Raw genomic sequence first — 17,328 nt, forward strand, 5'->3', positions numbered from 1 at the left:
GGGAGTTTGAGTGGGAGTTCTGTTGGAGGAGAAGGTATTTGTGTGTGTTTGGTTTTGTATTGGTAGTATCTGTACGTGTAGGGGCTTTGTGCTGGGAGAGAAGCTGAGCCCTGATTAGGGGGCGGGGCTTCACTGACTAGGGGTCCTATAAAGGTAGCAGCAGGTCAGGCAGCGGCACAGGAGCTAGCAAACAGGGCTGTAAACAGGGGAGTTTGAGTGGGAGTTCTGTTGGAGGAGAAGGTATTTATGTGTGTGTGCGTTTGGTTTTGTATTGGTAGTATCTGTATGTGTCGAGGCTTGGAGGGGCTTTGTGCTGGGAGAGAAGCCGAGCCCTGTTTCGGGGGCGGGGCTTCACTGACTAGGAGTCCTATAAAGGTAGCGGCACAGACAGCTGCACCGGCACAGGAGCTAGCAAACAGAGCTGTAAACAGGGAGTTTGAGTGGGAGTTCTGTTGGAGGAGAAGGAATTTGTGTGTTTTTGGTTTGTATTGGTACTATGTGTATGTGTAGAGGCTTGGAGGGGCTTTGTGCTGGGAGAGAAGCTGAGCCCTGATTAGGGGGCGGGGCTTCACTGACTAGGGGTCCTATAAAGGTAGCAGCCAGTCAGGCAGCGGCAGAGGAGCTAGCAAACAGAGCTGTAAACAGGGGAGTTGGAGTGGGAGTTCTGTTGGAGGAGAAGGTATTTGTGTGTGTTTGGTTTTGTATTGGTAGTATCTGTATGTGTAGAGGCTTGGAGGGGCTTTTTGCTGGGAGAGAAGCTGAGCCCTGATTGGGGGGCGGGGTTTCACTGACTAGGAGTCCTATAAAGGTAGCGGCACAGACAGCTGGAGCAGCACAGGAGCTAGCACACAGAGCTGTAAACAGGGGAGTTTGAGTGGGAGTTCTGTTGGAGGAGAAAGTATTTGTGTGTGTTTGGTTTTGTATTGATGGTATCTGTATATGTAGGGGCTTTGTGCTGGGAGAGAAGCTGAGCCCTGATTAGGGGGCGGGGCTTCCCTGACTAGGGGTCCTATAAAGGTAGCAGCCAGTCAGGCAGTGGCACAGGAGCTAGCAAACAGAGCTGTAAACAGGGGAGTTTGAGTGGGAGTTCTGTTGGGGGAGAAGGTATTTGTGCGTGTTTGGTTTTGTATTGGTAGTATCTGTATGTGTAGGGGCTTGGCGGGGCTTTGTGCTGGGAGAGAAGCTGAGCCGTGATTAGGGGGCGGGGCTTCACTGACTAGGGGTCCTATAAAGGTAGCAGCCAGTCAGGCAGCAGCACAGACAGCTGCAGCGGCACAGGAGCTAGCAAACAGAGCTGTAAACAGGGGAGTTTGAGTGGGAGTTCTGTTGGAGGAGAAGGTATTTGTGTGTGTTTGGTTTTGTATTGGTGGTATCTCTATGTGTAGGGGCTTTGTGCTGGGAGAGAAGCAGAGCCCTGATTAGGGGTCCTATAAAGGTAGCAGCCAGTCAGGCAGTGGCACAGACAGCTGCAGCGGCACAGGAGCTAGCAAACAGAGCTGTAAACAGGGGAGTTTGAGTGGGAGTTCTGTTGGAGGAGAAAGTATTTGTGTGTGTTTGGTTTTGTATTGGTGGTATCTGTATATGTAGGGGCTTTGTGCTGGGAGAGAAGCTGAGCCCTGATTAGGGGGCGGGGCTTCACTGACTAGGGGTCCTATGAAGGTAGCAGCCAGTCAGGCCGCAGCCAGTCAGGCAGCGGCACAGGAGCTAGCAAACAGAGCTGTAAACAGGGGAGTTTGAGTGGGAGTTCTGTTGGAGGAGAAGGTATTTGTGTGTGTTTGGTTTTGTATTGGTACTGTGTGTATGTGTAGAGGCTTGGAGGGGCTTTGTGCTGGGAGAGAAGCTGAGCCCTGATTAGGGGGCGGGGCTTCCCTGACTAGGGGGTCCTATAAATCGAGCAGCCAGTCAGGCAGCGGCACAGGAGCTAGCAAACAGAGCTGTAAACAGGGGAGTTTGAGTGGGAGTTCTGTTGGAGGAGAAGGTATTTGTGTGTGTGTGTGTTAGGTTTTGTATTGGTAGTATCTGTATGTGTCGAGGCTTGTAGGGGCTTTGTGCTGGGAGAGAAACTGAGCCCTGATTAGTGGCGGGGCTTCACTGACTAGGAGTCCTACAAAGGTAGCGGCACAGACAGCTGCAGCGGCACAGGAGCTAGCAAACAGAGCTGTAAACAGGGGAGTTTGAGTGGGAGTTCTGTTGGAGGAGAAGGTATTTGTGTGTGTTTGGTTTTGTATTGGTGGTATCTGTATTTGCAGGGGCTTTGTGCTGGGAGAGAAGCTGAGCCCTGATTAGGGGGCGGGGCTTCACTGACTAGGGGTCCTATAAAGGTAGCAGCCAGTCAGGCAGCGGCACAGGAGCTATCAAACAGAGCTGTAAAGAGGGGAGTTTGAGTGGGAGTTCTGTTGGAGGAGAAGGTATTTGTGTGTGTTTGGTTTTGTATTGGTAGTATCTGTATGTGTAGAGGCTTGGAGGGGCTTTGTGCTGGGAGAGAAGCTGAGCCCTGATTAGGGGGCGGGGTTTCACTGACTAGGGGTCCTATAAAGGTAGCAGCCAGGCAGGCAGCAGCACAGACAGCTGCAGCGACACAGGAGCTAGCAAACAGAGCTGTAAACAGGGGAGTTTGAGTGGGAGTTCTGTTGGAGGAGAAGGTATTTGTGTGTGTGTGTGTGTTTGGTTTTGTATTGGTAGTATCTGTATGTGTCGAGGCTTGGAGGGGCTTTGTGCTGGGAGAGAAGCCGAGCCCTGTTTCGGGGGCGGGGCTTCACTGACTAGGAGTCCTATAAAGGTAGCAGCAGGTCAGGCAGCGGCACAGGAGCTAGCAAACAGGGCTGTAAACAGGGGAGTTTGAGTGGGAGTTCTGTTGGAGGAGAAGGTATTTATGTGTGTGTGCGTTTGGTTTTGTATTGGTAGTATCTGTATGTGTCGAGGCTTGGAGGGGCTTTGTGCTGGGAGAGAAGCCGAGCCCTGTTTCGGGGGCGGGGCTTCACTGACTAGGAGTCCTATAAAGGTAGCGGCACAGACAGCTGCACCGGCACAGGAGCTAGCAAACAGAGCTGTAAACAGGGGAGTTTGAGTGGGAGTTCTGTTGGAGGAGAAGGAATTTGTGTGTTTTTGGTTTGTATTGGTACTATGTGTATGTGTAGAGGCTTGGAGGGGCTTTGTGCTGGGAGAGAAGCTGAGCCCTGATTAGGGGGCGGGGCTTCACTGACTAGGGGTCCTATAAAGGTAGCAGCCAGTCAGGCAGCGGCAGAGGAGCTAGCAAACAGAGCTGTAAACAGGGGAGTTGGAGTGGGAGTTCTGTTGGAGGAGAAGGTATTTGTGTGTGTTTGGTTTTGTATTGGTAGTATCTGTATGTGTAGAGGCTTGGAGGGGCTTTTTGCTCGGAGAGAAGCTGAGCCCTGATTGGGGGGCGGGGTTTCACTGACTAGGAGTCCTATAAAGGTAGCGGCACAGACAGCTGGAGCAGCACAGGAGCTAGCACACAGAGCTGTAAACAGGGGAGTTTGAGTGGGAGTTCTGTTGGAGGAGAAAGTATTTGTGTGTGTTTGGTTTTGTATTGATGGTATCTGTATATGTAGGGGCTTTGTGCTGGGAGAGAAGCTGAGCCCTGATTAGGGGGCGGGGCTTCCCTGACTAGTGGTCCTATAAAGGGAGCAGCCAGTCAGGCAGCGGCACAGGAGCTAGCAAACAGAGCTGTAAACAGGGGAGTTGGAGGGGGAGTTCTGTTGGAGGAGAAGGTATTTGTGTGTGTTTGGTTTTGTATTGGTAGTATCTGTATGTGTAGAGGCTTGGAGGGGCTTTGTGCTGGGAGGGAAGCTGAGCCCTGATTAGGGGGCGGGGCTTCCCTGACTAGGGGTCCTATAAAGGTAGCAGCCAGTCAGGCAGTGGCACAGGAGCTAGCAAACAGAGCTGTAAACAGGGGAGTTTGAGTGGGAGTTCTGTTGGAGGAGAAGGTATTTGTGTGTGTTTGGTTTTGTATTGGTGGTATCTCTATGTGTAGGGGCTTTGTGCTGGGAGATAAGCAGAGCCCTGATTAGGGGTCCTATAAAGGTAGCAGCCAGTCAGGCAGTGGCACAGACAGCTGCAGCGGCACAGGAGCTAGCAAACAGAGCTGTAAACAGGGGAGTTTGAGTGGGAGTTCTGTTGGAGGAGAAAGTATTTGTGTGTGTTTGGTTTTGTATTGGTGGTATCTGTATATGTAGGGGCTTTGTGCTGGGAGAGAAGCTGAGCCCTGATTAGGGGGCGGGGCTTCACTGACTAGGGGTCCTATGAAGGTAGCAGCCAGTCAGGCCGCAGCCAGTCAGGCAGCGGCACAGGAGCTAGCAAACAGAGCTGTAAACAGGGGAGTTTGAGTGGGAGTTCTGTTGGAGGAGAAGGTATTTGTGTGTGTTTGGTTTTGTATTGGTACTGTGTGTATGTGTAGAGGCTTGGAGGGGCTTTGTGCTGGGAGAGAAGCTGAGCCCTGATTAGGGGGCGGGGCTTCCATGACTAGGGGTCCTATGAAGGTAGCAGCCAGTCAGGCCGCAGCCAGTCACGCAGCGGCACAGGAGCTAGCAAACAGAGCTGTAAACAGGGGAGTTTGAGTGGGAGTTCTGTTGGAGGAGAAGGTATTTGTGTGTGTTTGGTTTTGTATTGGTACTGTGTGTATGTGTAGAGGCTTGGCGGGGCTTTGTGCTGGGAGAGAAGCTGAGCCGTGATTAGGGGGCGGGGCTTCACTGACTAGGGGTCCTATAAAGGTAGCAGCCAGTCAGGCAGCAGCACAGACAGCTGCAGCGGCACAGGAGCTAGCAAACAGAGCTGTAAACAGGGGAGTTTGAGTGGGAGTTCTGTTGGAGGAGAAGGTATTTGTGTGTGTTTGGTTTTGTATTGGTGGTATCTCTATGTGTAGGGGCTTTGTGCTGGGAGAGAAGCAGAGCCCTGATTAGGGGTCCTATAAAGGTAGCAGCCAGTCAGGCAGTGGCACAGACAGCTGCAGCGGCACAGGAGCTAGCAAACAGAGCTGTAAACAGGGGAGTTTGAGTGGGAGTTCTGTTGGAGGAGAAAGTATTTGTGTGTGTTTGGTTTTGTATTGGTGGTATCTGTATATGTAGGGGCTTTGTGCTGGGAGAGAAGCTGAGCCCTGATTAGGGGGCGGGGCTTCACTGACTAGGGGTCCTATGAAGGTTGCAGCCAGTCAGGCCGCAGCCAGTCAGGCAGCGGCACAGGAGCTAGCAAACAGAGATGTAAACAGGGGAGTTTGAGTGGGAGTTCTGTTGGAGGAGAAGGTATTTGTGTGTGTTTGGTTTTGTATTGGTACTGTGTGTATGTGTAGAGGCTTGGAGGGGCTTTGTGCTGGGAGAGAAGCTGAGCCCTGATTAGGGGGCGGGGCTTCCCTGACTAGGGGGTCCTATAAATCGAGCAGCCAGTCAGGCAGCGGCACAGGAGCTAGCAAACAGAGCTGTAAACAGGGGAGTTTGAGTGGGAGTTCTGTTGGAGGAGAAGGTATTTGTGTGTGTGTGTGTTAGGTTTTGTATTGGTAGTATCTGTATGTGTCGAGGCTTGTAGGGGCTTTGTGCTGGGAGAGAAACTGAGCCCTGATTAGTGGCGGGGCTTCACTGACTAGGAGTCCTACAAAGGTAGCGGCACAGACAGCTGCAGCGGCACAGGAGCTAGCAAACAGAGCTGTAAACAGGGGAGTTTGAGTGGGAGTTCTGTTGGAGGAGAAGGTATTTGTGTGTGTTTGGTTTTGTATTGGTGGTATCTGTATTTGCAGGGGCTTTGTGCTGGGAGAGAAGCTGAGCCCTGATTAGGGGGCGGGGCTTCACTGACTAGGGGTCCTATAAAGGTAGCAGCCAGTCAGGCAGCGGCACAGGAGCTATCAAACAGAGCTGTAAACAGGGGAGTTTGAGTGGGAGTTCTGTTGGAGGAGAAGGTATTTGTGTGTGTTTGGTTTTGTATTGGTAGTATCTGTATGTGTCGAGGCTTGGAGGGGCTTTGTGCTGGGAGAGAAGCCGAGCCCTGTTTCGGGGGCGGGGCTTCACTGACTAGGAGTCCTATAAAGGTAGCGGCACAGACAGCTGCACCGGCACAGGAGCTAGCAAACAGAGCTGTAAACAGGGGAGTTTGAGTGGGAGTTCTGTTGGAGGAGAAGGAATTTGTGTGTTTTTGGTTTGTATTGGTACTATGTGTATGTGTAGAGGCTTGGAGGGGCTTTGTGCTGGGAGAGAAGCTGAGCCCTGATTAGGGGGCGGGGCTTCACTGACTAGGGGTCCTATAAAGGTAGCAGCCAGTCAGGCAGCGGCAGAGGAGCTAGCAAACAGAGCTGTAAACAGGGGAGTTGGAGTGGGAGTTCTGTTGGAGGAGAAGGTATTTGTGTGTGTTTGGTTTTGTATTGGTAGTATCTGTATGTGTAGAGGCTTGGAGGGGCTTTGTGCTGGGAGAGAAGCTGAGCCCTGATTAGGGGGCGGGGCTTCACTGACTAGGGGTCCTATGAAGGTAGCAGCCAGTCAGGCCGCAGCCAGTCAGGCAGCGGCACAGGAGCTAGCAAACAGAGCTGTAAAGAGGGGAGTTTGAGTGGGAGTTCTGTTGGAGGAGAAGGTATTTGTGTGTGTTTGGTTTTGTATTGGTACTGTGTGTATGTGTAGAGGCTTGGAGGGGCTTTGTGCTGGGAGAGAAGCTGAGCCCTGATTAGGGGGCGGGGCTTCCATGACTAGGGGTCCTATGAAGGTAGCAGCCAGTCAGGCCGCAGCCAGTCACGCAGCGGCACAGGAGCTAGCAAACAGAGCTGTAAACAGGGGAGTTTGAGTGGGAGTTCTGTTGGAGGAGAAGGTATTTGTGTGTGTTTGGTTTTGTATTGGTACTGTGTGTATGTGTAGAGGCTTGGAGGGGCTTTGTGCTGGGAGAGAAGCTGAGCCCTGATTAGGGGGCGGGGCTTCCATGACTAGGGGGTCCTATAAATCGAGCAGCCAGTCAGGGAGTGGCACAGGAGCTAGCAAACAGAGCTGTAAACAGGGGAGTTTGAGTGGGAGTTCTGTTGGGGGAGAAGGTGTTTGTGCGTGTTTGGTTTTGTATTGGTAGTATATGTATGTGTAGGGGCTTGGCGGGGCTTTGTGCTGGGAGAGAAGCTGAGCCGTGATTAGGGGGCGGGGCTTCACTGACTAGGGGTCCTATAAAGGTAGCAGCCAGTCAGGCAGCAGCACAGACAGCTGCAGCGGCACAGGAGCTAGCAAACAGAGCTGTAAACAGGGGAGTTTGAGTGGGAGTTCTGTTGGAGGAGAAGGTATTTGTGTGTGTTTGGTTTTGTATTGGTGGTATCTCTATGTGTAGGGGCTTTGTGCTGGGAGAGAAGCAGAGCCCTGATTAGGGGTCCTATAAAGGTAGCAGCCAGTCAGGCAGTGGCACAGACAGCTGCAGCGGCACAGGAGCTAGCAAACAGAGCTGTAAACAGGGGAGTTTGAGTGGGAGTTCTGTGGGAGGAGAAAGTATTTGTGTGTGTTTGGTTTTGTATTGGTGGTATCTGTATATGTAGGGGCTTTGTGCTGGGAGAGAAGCTGAGCCCTGATTAGGGGGCGGGGCTTCACTGACTAGGGGTCCTATGAAGGTTGCAGCCAGTCAGGCCGCAGCCAGTCAGGCAGCGGCACAGGAGCTAGCAAACAGAGCTGTAAACAGGGGAGTTTGAGTGGGAGTTCTGTTGGAGGAGAAGGTATTTGTGTGTGTGTGTGTTAGGTTTTGTATTGGTAGTATCTGTATGTGTCGAGGCTTGTAGGGGCTTTGTGCTGGGAGAGAAACTGAGCCCTGATTAGTGGCGGGGCTTCACTGACTAGGAGTCCTACAAAGGTAGCGGCACAGACAGCTGCAGCGGCACAGGAGCTAGCAAACAGAGCTGTAAACAGGGGAGTTTGTGTAGGAGTTCTGTTGGAGGAGAAGGCATTTGTGTGTGTTTGGTTTTGTATTGGTAGTATCTGTATGTGTAGAGGCTTGGAGGGGCTTTGTGCTGGGAGAGAAGCTGAGCCCTGATTAGGGGGCGGGGTTTCACTGACTAGGGGTCCTATAAAGGTAGCAGCCAGGCAGGCAGCAGCACAGACAGCTGCAGCGACACAGGAGCTAGCAAACAGAGCTGTAAACAGGGGAGTTTGTGTAGGAGTTCTGTTGGAGGAGAAGGCATTTGTGTGTGTTTGGTTTTGTATTGGTAGTATCTGTATGTGTAGAGGCTTGGAGGGGCTTTGTGCTGGGAGAGAAGCTGAGCCCTGATTAGGGGGCGGGGCTTCACTGACTAGGAGTCCTATAAAGGTAGCGGCACAGACAGCTACAGCAGCACAGGAGCTAGCAAACAGAGCTGTAAACAGGGGGGTTGGAGTGGGAGTTCTGTTGGAGGAGAAAGTATTTGTGTGTGTTTGGTTTTGTATTGGTAGTATATGTATGTGTAGGGGCTTTGTGCTGGGAGAGAAGCTGAGCCCTGATTAGGGGGCGGGGCTTCACTGACTAGGGGTCCTATAAAGGTAGCGGCACAGACAGCTGCAGCAGCACAGGAGCTAGCAAACAGAGCTGTAAACAGGGGAGTTTGAGTGGGAGTTCTGTTGGAGGAGAAGGTATTTGTGTGTGTTTGGTTTTGTATTGGTAGTATCTGTACGTGTAGGGGCTTTGTGCTGGGAGAGAAGCTGAGCCCTGATTAGGGGTCCTATAAAGGTAGCAGCCAGTCAGGCAGCGGCACAGACAACTGCAGCGGCACAGGAGCTAGGAAACAGATCTATAAACAGGGGAGTTTGATTGGGTGTTCTGTTGTAGAAGAAGGTATTTGTGTGTGTTCGGTTTTGTATTGGTGGTATCTGTATATGTAGGGGCTTCGTGCTGGGAGAGAAGCTGAGCCCTGATTAGGGGGCGGGGCTTCTCTGACTAGGGGTCCTATAAAGGTAGCAGCCAGTCAGGCAGCGGCACAGGAGCTCGCAAACAGAGCTGTAAACAGGGGACTTGGAGTGGGAGTTCTGTTGGAGGAGAAGGTATTTGTGTGTGTTTGGTTTTGTATTGGTAGTATCTGTACGTGTAGGGGCTTTGTGCTGGGAGAGAAGCAGAGCCCTGATTAGGGGTCCTATAAAGGTAGCAGCCAGTCAGGCAGTGGCACAGACGGCTGCAGCGGCACAGGGGCAAGCACACAGAGCTGTAAACAGGGGAGTTTGAGTGGGAGTTCTGTTGGAGGAGAAGGTATTTGTGTGTGTTTGGTTTTGTATTGGTAGTATCTGTATGTGTAGAGACTTGGAGGGGCTTTGTGCTGGGAGAGAAGCTGAGCCCTGATTAGGGGGCGGGGCTTCCATGACTAGGGGTCCTATGAAGGTAGCAGCCAGTCAGGCCGCAGCCAGTCACGCAGCGGCACAGGAGCTAGCAAACAGAGCTGTAAACAGGGGAGTTTGAGTGGGAGTTCTGTTGGAGGAGAAGGTATTTGTGTGTGTTTGGTTTTGTATTGGTACTGTGTGTATGTGTAGAGGCTTGGAGGGGCTTTGTGCTGGGAGAGAAGCTGAGCCCTGATTAGGGGGCGGGGCTTCCATGACTAGGGGGTCCTATAAATCGAGCAGCCAGTCAGGGAGTGGCACAGGAGCTAGCAAACAGAGCTGTAAACAGGGGAGTTTGAGTGGGAGTTCTGTTGGGGGAGAAGGTATTTGTGCGTGTTTGGTTTTGTATTGGTAGTATCTGTATGTGTAGGGGCTTGGCGGGGCTTTGTGCTGGGAGAGAAGCTGAGCCGTGATTAGGGGGCGGGGCTTCACTGACTAGGGGTCCTATAAAGGTAGCAGCCAGTCAGGCAGCAGCACAGACAGCTGCAGCGGCACAGGAGCTAGCAAACAGAGCTGTAAACAGGGGAGTTTGAGTGGGAGTTCTGTTGGAGGAGAAGGTATTTGTGTGTGTTTGGTTTTGTATTGGTGGTATCTCTATGTGTAGGGGCTTTGTGCTGGGAGAGAAGCAGAGCCCTGATTAGGGGTCCTATAAAGGTAGCAGCCAGTCAGGCAGTGGCACAGACAGCTGCAGCGGCACAGGAGCTAGCAAACAGAGCTGTAAACAGGGGAGTTTGAGTGGGAGTTCTGTTGGAGGAGAAAGTATTTGTGTGTGTTTGGTTTTGTATTGGTGGTATCTGTATATGTAGGGGCTTTGTGCTGGGAGAGAAGCTGAGCCCTGATTAGGGGGCGGGGCTTCACTGACTAGGGGTCCTATGAAGGTAGCAGCCAGTCAGGCCGCAGCCAGTCAGGCAGCGGCACAGGAGCTAGCAAACAGAGCTGTAAACAGGGGAGTTTGAGTGGGAGTTCTGTTGGAGGAGAAGGTATTTGTGTGTGTTTGGTTTTGTATTGGTACTGTGTGTATGTGTAGAGGCTTGGAGGGGCTTTGTGCTGGGAGAGAAGCTGAGCCCTGATTAGGGGGCGGGGCTTCCCTGACTAGGGGGTCCTATAAATCGAGCAGCCAGTCAGGCAGCGGCACAGGAGCTAGCAAACAGAGCTGTAAACAGGGGGGTTGGAGTGGGAGTTCTGTTGGAGGAGAAAGTATTTGTGTGTGTTTGGTTTTGTATTGGTGGTATCTGTATATGTAGGGGCTTTGTGCTGGGAGAGAAGCTCAGCCCTGATTAGGGGTCGGGGCTTCCCTGACTAGGGGTCCTATAAAGGTAGCAGACAGTCAGGCACCGGCACAGGAGCTAGCAAACAGAGCTGTAAACAGGGGAGTTTGAGTGGGAGTTCTGTTGGAGGAGAAGGTATTTGTGTGTGTTTGGTTTTGTATTGGTAGTATATGTATGTGTAGGGGCTTTGTGCTGGGAGAGAAGCTAAGCCCTGATTAGGGGGCGGGGCTTCATTGACTAGGGGTCCTATAAAGGTAGCGGCACAGACAGCTGCAGCAGCACAGGAGCTAGCAAACAGAGCTGTAAACAGGGGAGTTTGAGTGGGAGTTCTGTTGGAGGAGAAGGTATTTGTGTGTGTTTGGTTTTGTATTGGTAGTATCTGTACGTGTAGGGGCTTTGTGCTGGGAGAGAAGCTGAGCCCTGATTAGGGGGCGGGGCTTCACTGACTAGGGGTCCTATAAAGGTAGCAGCAGGTCAGGCAGCGGCACAGGAGCTAGCAAACAGGGCTGTAAACAGGGGAGTTTGAGTGGGAGTTCTGTTGGAGGAGAAGGTATTTATGTGTGTGTGCGTTTGGTTTTGTATTGGTAGTATCTGTATGTGTCGAGGCTTGGAGGGGCTTTGTGCTGGGAGAGAAGCCGAGCCCTGTTTCGGGGGCGGGGCTTCACTGACTAGGAGTCCTATAAAGGTAGCGGCACAGACAGCTGCACCGGCACAGGAGCTAGCAAACAGAGCTGTAAACAGGGGAGTTTGAGTGGGAGTTCTGTTGGAGGAGAAGGAATTTGTGTGTTTTTGGTTTGTATTGGTACTATGTGTATGTGTAGAGGCTTGGAGGGGCTTTGTGCTGGGAGAGAAGCTGAGCCCTGATTAGGGGGCGGGGCTTCACTGACTAGGGGTCCTATAAAGGTAGCAGCCAGTCAGGCAGCGGCAGAGGAGCTAGCAAACAGAGCTGTAAACAGGGGAGTTGGAGTGGGAGTTCTGTTGGAGGAGAAGGTATTTGTGTGTGTTTGGTTTTGTATTGGTAGTATCTGTATGTGTAGAGGCTTGGAGGGGCTTTTTGCTGGGAGAGAAGCTGAGCCCTGATTGGGGGGCGGGGTTTCACTGACTAGGAGTCCTATAAAGGTAGCGGCACAGACAGCTGGAGCAGCACAGGAGCTAGCACACAGAGCTGTAAACAGGGGAGTTTGAGTGGGAGTTCTGTTGGAGGAGAAAGTATTTGTGTGTGTTTGGTTTTGTATTGATGGTATCTGTATATGTAGGGGCTTTGTGCTGGGAGAGAAGCTGAGCCCTGATTAGGGGGCGGGGCTTCCCTGACTAGGGGTCCTATAAAGGTAGCAGCCAGTCAGGCAGTGGCACAGGAGCTAGCAAACAGAGCTGTAAACAGGGGAGTTTGAGTGGGAGTTCTGTTGGGGGAGAAGGTATTTGTGCGTGTTTGGTTTTGTATTGGTAGTATCTGTATGTGTAGGGGCTTGGCGGGGCTTTGTGCTGGGAGAGAAGCTGAGCCGTGATTAGGGGGCGGGGCTTCACTGACTAGGGGTCCTATAAAGGTAGCAGCCAGTCAGGCAGCAGCACAGACAGCTGCAGCGGCACAGGAGCTAGCAAACAGAGCTGTAAACAGGGGAGTTTGAGTGGGAGTTCTGTTGGAGGAGAAGGTATTTGTGTGTGTTTGGTTTTGTATTGGTGGTATCTCTATGTGTAGGGGCTTTGTGCTGGGAGAGAAGCAGAGCCCTGATTAGGGGTCCTATAAAGGTAGCAGCCAGTCAGGCAGTGGCACAGACAGCTGCAGCGGCACAGGAGCTAGCAAACAGAGCTGTAAACAGGGGAGTTTGAGTGGGAGTTCTGTTGGAGGAGAAAGTATTTGTGTGTGTTTGGTTTTGTATTGGTGGTATCTGTATATGTAGGGGCTTTGTGCTGGGAGAGAAGCTGAGCCCTGATTAGGGGGCGGGGCTTCACTGACTAGGGGTCCTATGAAGGTAGCAGCCAGTCAGGCCGCAGCCAGTCAGGCAGCGGCACAGGAGCTAGCAAACAGAGCTGTAAACAGGGGAGTTTGAGTGGGAGTTCTGTTGGAGGAGAAGGTATTTGTGTGTGTTTGGTTTTGTATTGGTACTGTGTGTATGTGTAGAGGCTTGGAGGGGCTTTGTGCTGGGAGAGAAGCTGAGCCCTGATTAGGGGGCGGGGCTTCCCTGACTAGGGGGTCCTATAAATCGAGCAGCCAGTCAGGCAGCGGCACAGGAGCTAGCAAACAGAGCTGTAAACAGGGGAGTTTGAGTGGGAGTTCTGTTGGAGGAGAAGGTATTTGTGTGTGTGTGTGTTAGGTTTTGTATTGGTAGTATCTGTATGTGTCGAGGCTTGTAGGGGCTTTGTGCTGGGAGAGAAACTGAGCCCTGATTAGTGGCGGGGCTTCACTGACTAGGAGTCCTACAAAGGTAGCGGCACAGACAGCTGCAGCGGCACAGGAGCTAGCAAACAGAGCTGTAAACAGGGGAGTTTGAGTGGGAGTTCTGTTGGAGGAGAAGGTATTTGTGTGTGTTTGGTTTTGTATTGGTGGTATCTGTATTTGCAGGGGCTTTGTGCTGGGAGAGAAGCTGAGCCCTGATTAGGGGGCGGGGCTTCACTGACTAGGGGTCCTATAAAGGTAGCAGCCAGTCAGGCAGCGGCACAGGAGCTATCAAACAGAGCTGTAAAGAGGGGAGTTTGAGTGGGAGTTCTGTTGGAGGAGAAGGTATTTGTGTGTGTTTGGTTTTGTATTGGTAGTATCTGTATGTGTAGAGGCTTGGAGGGGCTTTGTGCTGGGAGAGAAGCTGAGCCCTGATTAGGGGGCGGGGTTTCACTGACTAGGGGTCCTATAAAGGTAGCAGCCAGGCAGGCAGCAGCACAGACAGCTGCAGCGACACAGGAGCTAGCAAACAGAGCTGTAAACAGGGGAGTTTGAGTGGGAGTTCTGTTGGAGGAGAAGGTATTTGTGTGTGTGTGTGTGTTTGGTTTTGTATTGGTAGTATCTGTATGTGTCGAGGCTTGGAGGGGCTTTGTGCTGGGAGAGAAGCCGAGCCCTGTTTCGGGGGCGGGGCTTCACTGACTAGGAGTCCTATAAAGGTAGCAGCAGGTCAGGCAGCGGCACAGGAGCTAGCAAACAGGGCTGTAAACAGGGGAGTTTGAGTGGGAGTTCTGTTGGAGGAGAAGGTATTTATGTGTGTGTGCGTTTGGTTTTGTATTGGTAGTATCTGTATGTGTCGAGGCTTGGAGGGGCTTTGTGCTGGGAGAGAAGCCGAGCCCTGTTTCGGGGGCGGGGCTTCACTGACTAGGAGTCCTATAAAGGTAGCGGCACAGACAGCTGCACCGGCACAGGAGCTAGCAAACAGAGCTGTAAACAGGGGAGTTTGAGTGGGAGTTCTGTTGGAGGAGAAGGAATTTGTGTGTTTTTGGTTTGTATTGGTACTATGTGTATGTGTAGAGGCTTGGAGGGGCTTTGTGCTGGGAGAGAAGCTGAGCCCTGATTAGGGGGCGGGGCTTCACTGACTAGGGGTCCTATAAAGGTAGCAGCCAGTCAGGCAGCGGCAGAGGAGCTAGCAAACAGAGCTGTAAACAGGGGAGTTGGAGTGGGAGTTCTGTTGGAGGAGAAGGTATTTGTGTGTGTTTGGTTTTGTATTGGTAGTATCTGTATGTGTAGAGGCTTGGAGGGGCTTTTTGCTCGGAGAGAAGCTGAGCCCTGATTGGGGGGCGGGGTTTCACTGACTAGGAGTCCTATAAAGGTAGCGGCACAGACAGCTGGAGCAGCACAGGAGCTAGCACACAGAGCTGTAAACAGGGGAGTTTGAGTGGGAGTTCTGTTGGAGGAGAAAGTATTTGTGTGTGTTTGGTTTTGTATTGATGGTATCTGTATATGTAGGGGCTTTGTGCTGGGAGAGAAGCTGAGCCCTGATTAGGGGGCGGGGCTTCCCTGACTAGTGGTCCTATAAAGGGAGCAGCCAGTCAGGCAGCGGCACAGGAGCTAGCAAACAGAGCTGTAAACAGGGGAGTTGGAGGGGGAGTTCTGTTGGAGGAGAAGGTATTTGTGTGTGTTTGGTTTTGTATTGGTAGTATCTGTATGTGTAGAGGCTTGGAGGGGCTTTGTGCTGGGAGGGAAGCTGAGCCCTGATTAGGGGGCGGGGCTTCCCTGACTAGGGGTCCTATAAAGGTAGCAGCCAGTCAGGCAGTGGCACAGGAGCTAGCAAACAGAGCTGTAAACAGGGGAGTTTGAGTGGGAGTTCTGTTGGAGGAGAAGGTATTTGTGTGTGTTTGGTTTTGTATTGGTGGTATCTCTATGTGTAGGGGCTTTGTGCTGGGAGATAAGCAGAGCCCTGATTAGGGGTCCTATAAAGGTAGCAGCCAGTCAGGCAGTGGCACAGACAGCTGCAGCGGCACAGGAGCTAGCAAACAGAGCTGTAAACAGGGGAGTTTGAGTGGGAGTTCTGTTGGAGGAGAAAGTATTTGTGTGTGTTTGGTTTTGTATTGGTGGTATCTGTATATGTAGGGGCTTTGTGCTGGGAGAGAAGCTGAGCCCTGATTAGGGGGCGGGGCTTCACTGACTAGGGGTCCTATGAAGGTAGCAGCCAGTCAGGCCGCAGCCAGTCAGGCAGCGGCACAGGAGCTAGCAAACAGAGCTGTAAACAGGGGAGTTTGAGTGGGAGTTCTGTTGGAGGAGAAGGTATTTGTGTGTGTTTGGTTTTGTATTGGTACTGTGTGTATGTGTAGAGGCTTGGAGGGGCTTTGTGCTGGGAGAGAAGCTGAGCCCTGATTAGGGGGCGGGGCTTCCATGACTAGGGGTCCTATGAAGGTAGCAGCCAGTCAGGCCGCAGCCAGTCACGCAGCGGCACAGGAGCTAGCAAACAGAGCTGTAAACAGGGGAGTTTGAGTGGGAGTTCTGTTGGAGGAGAAGGTATTTGTGTGTGTTTGGTTTTGTATTGGTACTGTGTGTATGTGTAGAGGCTTGGAGGGGCTTTGTGCTGGGAGAGAAGCTGAGCCCTGATTAGGGGGCGGGGCTTCCCTGACTAGGGGGTCCTATAAATCGAGCAGCCAGTCAGGCAGCGGCACAGGAGCTAGCAAACAGAGCTGTAAACAGGGGAGTTTGAGTGGGAGTTCTGTTGGAGGAGAAGGTATTTGTGTGTGTGTGTGTTAGGTTTTGTATTGGTAGTATCTGTATGTGTCGAGGCTTGTAGGGGCTTTGTGCTGGGAGAGAAACTGAGCCCTGATTAGTGGCGGGGCTTCACTGACTAGGAGTCCTACAAAGGTAGCGGCACAGACAGCTGCAGCGGCACAGGAGCTAGCAAACAGAGCTGTAAACAGGGGAGTTTGAGTGGGAGTTCTGTTGGAGGAGAAGGTATTTGTGTGTGTTTGGTTTTGTATTGGTGGTATCTGTATTTGCAGGGGCTTTGTGCTGGGAGAGAAGCTGAGCCCTGATTAGGGGGCGGGGCTTCACTGACTAGGGGTCCTATAAAGGTAGCAGCCAGTCAGGCAGCGGCACAGGAGCTATCAAACAGAGCTGTAAACAGGGGAGTTTGAGTGGGAGTTCTGTTGGAGGAGAAGGTATTTGTGTGTGTTTGGTTTTGTATTGGTAGTATCTGTATGTGTCGAGGCTTGGAGGGGCTTTGTGCTGGGAGAGAAGCCGAGCCCTGTTTCGGGGGCGGGGCTTCACTGACTAGGAGTCCTATAAAGGTAGCGGCACAGACAGCTGCACCGGCACAGGAGCTAGCAAACAGAGCTGTAAACAGGGGAGTTTGAGTGGGAGTTCTGTTGGAGGAGAAGGAATTTGTGTGTTTTTGGTTTGTATTGGTACTATGTGTATGTGTAGAGGCTTGGAGGGGCTTTGTGCTGGGAGAGAAGCTGAGCCCTGATTAGGGGGCGGGGCTTCACTGACTAGGGGTCCTATAAAGGTAGCAGCCAGTCAGGCAGCGGCAGAGGAGCTAGCAAACAGAGCTGTAAACAGGGGAGTTGGAGTGGGAGTTCTGTTGGAGGAGAAGGTATTTGTGTGTGTTTGGTTTTGTATTGGTAGTATCTGTATGTGTAGAGGCTTGGAGGGGCTTTGTGCTGGGAGAGAAGCTGAGCCCTGATTAGGGGGCGGGGCTTCACTGACTAGGGGTCCTATGAAGGTAGCAGCCAGTCAGGCCGCAGCCAGTCAGGCAGCGGCACAGGAGCTAGCAAACAGAGCTGTAAACAGGGGAGTTTGAGTGGGAGTTCTGTTGGAGGAGAAGGTATTTGTGTGTGTTTGGTTTTGTATTGGTACTGTGTGTATGTGTAGAGGCTTGGAGGGGCTTTGTGCTGGGAGAGAAGCTGAGCCCTGATTAGGGGGCGGGGCTTCCATGACTAGGGGTCCTATGAAGGTAGCAGCCAGTCAGGCCGCAGCCAGTCACGCAGCGGCACAGGAGCTAGCAAACAGAGCTGTAAACAGGGGAGTTTGAGTGGGAGTTCTGTTGGAGGAGAAGGTATTTGTGTGTGTTTGGTTTTGTATTGGTACTGTGTGTATGTGTAGAGGCTTGGAGGGGCTTTGTGCTGGGAGAGAAGCTGAGCCCTGATTAGGGGGCGGGGCTTCCATGACTAGGGGGTCCTATAAATCGAGCAGCCAGTCAGGGAGTGGCACAGGAGCTAGCAAACAGAGCTGTAAACAGGGGAGTTTGAGTGGGAGTTCTGTTGGGGGAGAAGGTGTTTGTGCGTGTTTGGTTTTGTATTGGTAGTATATGTATGTGTAGGGGCTTGGCGGGGCTTTGTGCTGGGAGAGAAGCTGAGCCGTGATT

This window comes from Lepidochelys kempii, chromosome 27 (assembly GCF_965140265.1).
Source record: "Lepidochelys kempii isolate rLepKem1 chromosome 27, rLepKem1.hap2, whole genome shotgun sequence".
Taxonomy (NCBI): domain Eukaryota; kingdom Metazoa; phylum Chordata; order Testudines; family Cheloniidae; genus Lepidochelys; species Lepidochelys kempii.